This window comes from Ascaphus truei, chromosome 1 (assembly GCF_040206685.1).
Source record: "Ascaphus truei isolate aAscTru1 chromosome 1, aAscTru1.hap1, whole genome shotgun sequence".
Taxonomy (NCBI): Eukaryota; Metazoa; Chordata; class Amphibia; order Anura; family Ascaphidae; genus Ascaphus; species Ascaphus truei.
Genome location: NC_134483.1, coordinates 119030611 through 119035921, shown reverse-complemented (window position 1 = coordinate 119035921; position 5311 = coordinate 119030611). Strand labels below are relative to the sequence as shown.

Genomic DNA, 5311 nt, shown 5'->3' with positions numbered 1-5311 from the left:
AGAGAGAGGGGGGGAGGAGAAGAGAGAGAGGGGGAGGAGAAGAGAGAGAGGGGGAGGAGAAGAGAGAGAGGGGGAGGAGAAGAGAGAGAGGGGGGGCGAGAAGAGAGAGAGAGGGGGAGGAGAAGAGAGAGAGGGGGGGAGGAGAAGAGAGAGAGGGGGGAGGAGGAGAGAGAGAGGGGGGGAGGAGAAAAGAGAGAGGAGGGGGGGAGGAGAAGAGAGAGGAGGGGGGAGGAGAAGAGAGAGAGGGGGGAGGAGAAGAGAGAGAGAGAGGGAGGAGAAGAGAGAGAGAGAGGGGGGAGGAGAAGAGAGAGAGGGGGGGGGAGAAGAGAGAGAGGGGGAGGAGAAGAGAAGAGAGAGAGGGGGAGGAGAAGAGAGAGAGAGAGGGGGGGAGGAGAGGAGAGAGAGAGGGGGGAGGAGAAGAGAGAGAAAGGGGGGAGGAGAAGAGAGAGAAAGGGGGGGGAGGAGAAGAGAGAGAGAGGGGGGGAGGAGAAGAGAGAGGGGGGGGGAGAAGAGAGAGAAGGGGAGGAGAAGAGAGAGGGGGGAGGAGAAGAGAGAGGGGGAGGAGAAGAGAGAGGGGGGAGAAGTGAGAGAGAGGGGGAAGAAGAGAGAGAGAGAGAGAGAGAGAGGGGGAGGAGAGAAGAGAGGAGAAGAGAGAGGGGGGGGAGAAGGGAGAGAGGAGAGAGGAGGTAAGATACATGGGGGTGGTGTGTGTTCTCTAGCAGGGTTTCTAAGAATGTTACTGTGTTGCTTATATAGCCTGGCCTTCGGCAGCTATAGCTAATTCTGGGCCTTTCCTCTGTCAGTCCTGTTAGAACAGGCAGTGGAAAGGTTAATTCCTTCAGTTGGCCTGTTTGTGAGTTTCAGCTCTGAAGTATTGTAGCAATATTCCGAGGCGGGCCTAAGCAACATTTGAATGTGTTAATCCAAAGGGTGGATATGGGTTGGAACACCCCCTAATGTGTGTGTGTGAGCCAATCGGTATCCAGCTTTGAGTTGTAATGATTCAAAGCTAGAAACACTCCCTGAGGATATTCAAATTGAGACATATTCCCAAATTCAGTTAGTGATCAGGAGTCTAGAGAGAGAGAGAGAGCTGAGAGAGATAGGAAGACAAGAAGAGGTCTCCCCCTCTTGCCCCACCTGGGTAAGGAGGGGGGGAATCAAGCTGCCATGAGCAGAGAGGCAGAGATTACACCATGCCTGTGATATCATGCTGTATGCTGTCTGCACACCTATGCTGAATAAAGATCCACGGAAAAGAAGCTGCTGTGTGTGTCCCTGTTCCTGTGTATGGAGAATGGAGTGTCAGTGGGGGTCTCTCCTCTGGAGACCCCAGGGGATCCCTGCTGGCTGGAGGCACTGCACCACCCAGAGAGAGCAAGGTAACCTGTCCCACATCACCTCCTGTCCCTGTCCTGGTTCTCCCCACAACACCGCGGAGCCCTCAGCCCTCCTGTTTGCCAGCAGGTCACAGCACCCAGACCACTCAGAGTGACCAGAAGGAGTGTACCCCCCAATCTCATGTCGGGTGGGGTACCATAGAAGGGTTACACTTATGTGTCAATCGATCTTGTCTAATAAAAACTACAACTCCCATGATCCCCTACGTGTGAGCATGTGCAGTAGAGCATAGGGCTGTGACCCGGATGTACTGTAGTAGGCAGTGAAGTGCACACAGATAGTCCTGTGAGAAATGCAAAGGATCTGTGAGTGATGTAGCAATGAGAAGTCACTTACTATGCCTGTCCTTTCTGCAACAACCCGCCCACCCGGAGATTTCAGGGACAAACCCGTATCCCGGAGAAGGGGATGCCAAACCCGAAGTCTCCGGGTGAAACCCGGAGAGGTGGCAACCCCGTATGCAACCATCCCCTAGTTGACATTCCCCTTGTCTGCCTCTCCCAACTCCAATCCATCCAAAATGCTGCTGCATCTGCTTCACTCACCGCTCCACTGCTGCTGCGCCTCTATGCTTATCCAGACACTGGCTTCCATATCCTCTAGAATCAAATTTAAAACCCTAGTTCAGACTTACAATCCGTCATCCCCAAATAAATCGCTTAACAGTATTTCTCCCACTGCTGTGAGAGAAGAGGAAACAAAACAATACTATAGCCAACAGCATGGGATGCGTGCAGTGCCGCAGACAGATTTTCTGGGGTCAGGACTAGAGTTACGACCGAGACCCCCCCACCCCATGTCGGCAGTCATGCAAGCCCCCCATTTTGCACCTCGCAAGCCTCCTTTATTTCCCCCCTCCTTTTCCAATGTATTTCTCTCCCCTCTGTCTCACGCTTACCCAGCATTGGACTTCCAAATCTGCAGCCCTTAGGCACTTACCTGTGCCCACTGCCTGTGTCTGCCGCCCTGCTTCTCCTTTCCAATCCAGCGTCAAATGGCGCCGACGTCACCAACGTGACGTGCATGGTCATGACGGCATTTGACATAGAGACGTCACTGTTGCCATGGCAACGAGATGCCTAATGGTAAATCTGCAACTGCTCTTACCCCATCTCTTCCTCACTCCCCCCCCCTCATCCCCTCTCTTATACCCCCTCTCTCCCCTCACTCTCCAACCCCTCCCTCAATTACCCCACTCTCACACAATCCCACTCCCTCAATCCCCCCTCCTCACACTCATTCCCTTTTATTTTAAATAAATAACTGCATTGATTGCTCCTTTAAAATTAAGAAGATAAGCAATGATTTATTGATCTGGAACTCAAATGACTATTTAATACTCATAGATTATTATTCTTTGTATCCTGAAATGGGCACATTAAGAAATACTAACAGTACGTACAGTATGAAGGGCATATTTTCCCGTCATGGCTTTACAGATAAAGGTGTATTCAAGTGATTTGCATAGGCGCCACAAATTACCATGTGTGTGAGAATTAATAAAATGTGATACACAAAAAAAAGAACAACAAATAAACCACGAAGTGTTACCCAAACAGATACTTCTCAACCTTTCCTGGAAATCTGCAGAAATTTCCAACAGATGCAGTCTTGGTTTGGGGTGGGAAGGGAGCGATCGGATTAGGAACACATCATGTAAATAAAAAGAACATAAAAACAATAATTGTGCAGTATATTAATGCAGTGTTGGTTAGGTGAGGATCTTGGCTCTTTGTGATTTCCTACTTACAGCAGAGAAAAAGTAATAACTCATTTGTCTGACTCAGTCAGTAGTTATGAAGAATGGATGTTTTTTCTCTTGATGTTAGGTGGCCCAGATAGGTTCTCTTGCAGGGGGACTATTTCAGCAGAGACGGTGCTCAATTCCCAAAAACGTATATGCAATAAAGAAACAGAACAGCCCAATAGTCTAGGTTGCAAAACAAACGGTTTATCACATGAAGGAAAATAGGAGATGTACTCACAATAAGTACACATGAATTGTACATATAAGGGTTTCTTTTGACGGTTGTGTGCCAGGTAGTATCTCTCACTCCTCCTGTATCTCCAGCCTCGCCGTCGGCGGTGGCGTCTGACGTCACTTCCGGTTCACGGGTAACCGCATCCGGTGGTATTGGATAGCGACGCGCTGGGAGAGGGACTGTGTAAGAGCACAACCGACCGGCGTCTTCTTCTTCTTTAAGCAGCTGCAGCAAATAGGTGGCTCTACGCGTTTCGCTGTTAAACGTACAGCTTCCTCAGGAGCATAATAGCGTCCCATATGGGTGTTACATATTTATATGCTATTCCTTAATTGGGTCCGCCTTGGCAATTAGTTAATCATCTGATAGTACATCATTAACCCATAGGTTCGCCTCTGAATAGGCACATAGACTCTATGGTCCAAAAATAATCCACATATAGCATCACTAACATATTTAATAGACAATAACATATATTAAAACACATAATATACAACTTTAATAAATTTCAAATAACACCAATAAAAACATGTAATTAGATACTAAACCTAAAAAAACTTAATCGCAGTATTTCCTATTTCATAATTATTCGAATTGATTATATGTTAAAAGGCACTTGCAGCATCATAGGGCGAGAGAGAGAAAAAAAGAGACAAAAAAACAAAAGAGGGGTACATTAGTCATCTCATATTATTACCATAAACAGCTGTTTCAGTAGACGATTAAAATGTAATTAATATATGGCTAGATGAAAATGAACACAGTTATAAAAGATTAAAAAGATTTTAAAAAGGTTATAAAAAGACTAATAAAAAAATGTAATCAATTTAAAAAATGTTATTTACACATATCCAGTGATAAAATTTACTTCTTAATATCAAAAAACCCCATCTATAATTGTATACAAAATGCATTTCCAACCAATGATACATGTAGTGGAAAAATATAGAAAAAGGAAGTAGAAAAAAAGGGGGGGTGTATTATTAAGGGATTGATGAGGCAAAAAGTTAATCTAAGGATGTAAAAAAGGTAAAATCTCAAAATCTGAGTTCAAACCATTGGGGATAAGTGTATTTAATTTGTGTATCCAGTACATCTCTCTCTTACTTAAATCAACCTCTCTACTTCGTCCCCTCCAGTGTTGTTTAACATTTTCAATAGCAATGAATCTAAGACTGTCTGGATTGGAATTATGATATCTGGCATAATGTTTAGGAACGCTATGGGTTAAAATGCCTCGTCTTATATTACTTAAATGTTCAATAATGCGGGTGCGGATTGGTCTTGAGGTTTTCCCTACATATTGAAGCCCGCATGGGCATTGTAGGACATATATGACAAAATCAGTATAACAGTTCATATATTCTTTTATTTTAAAAGACTCTTTGCTTCTATAACTAATAAAACTTGTTTTTTCTTTCATTTTATGTTGACAGGCCTTACATGATGCACATCCATGAAAACCTGCAATGTCTTTAAGCCAACACTGATTGTCCTTATCCGATTTCCTCAGAGCGCTTGGGGCCAACATATTTTTCCTATTTTGTGCCTTTTTAAAAATTATTTTAGGATTCTCTGGCAAAATTTCACTTAAAATTGTATCTGATTTCAAAACATGCCAATGTTTGCGTAGAATCTTTCCAATATTTTTAGCTTCTTTATTAAAAGTTGTAAGGAAAGCTGTCTCATACATATTGTTATTTGAAATAAAAGATTTTATTTGTGGTTCTAAAAGTTCTTTTCTTTGTAAGCTTTTTGCTTTTATTAACGCCGTATCTAAAATCTCTTGGCTATAATTTTTCTCCACAAAACGTTTTTCTAAAATCTTACACTGTTCATTAAAAATATTTTCCTCGGTACAGTTTCTATGTAATCTTCTGTATTGGCTATCCATCCATTGATGGTGGTGGCAGCTAGATCTTAAAATA

At 44.1% G+C, this 5311-nt stretch overlaps 1 long non-coding RNA gene across 2 annotated transcripts; it reads left to right on the top strand.

Moving 5' to 3' along the window:
• The first annotated feature begins 835 nt into the window (after positions 1 to 835).
• Positions 836 to 5063, top strand: LOC142469531 (uncharacterized). Of its 2 annotated transcripts, XR_012789060.1 has the most exons (4): positions 836 to 1382; positions 2304 to 2486; positions 3473 to 3621; positions 4820 to 5063. It is a non-coding gene; the product is annotated as an uncharacterized LOC142469531 (long non-coding RNA). The 2 variants fall into 2 exon arrangements; XR_012789061.1 differs by lacking the exon at positions 2304 to 2486.
• Positions 5064 to 5311: the final 248 nt, after the last annotated feature.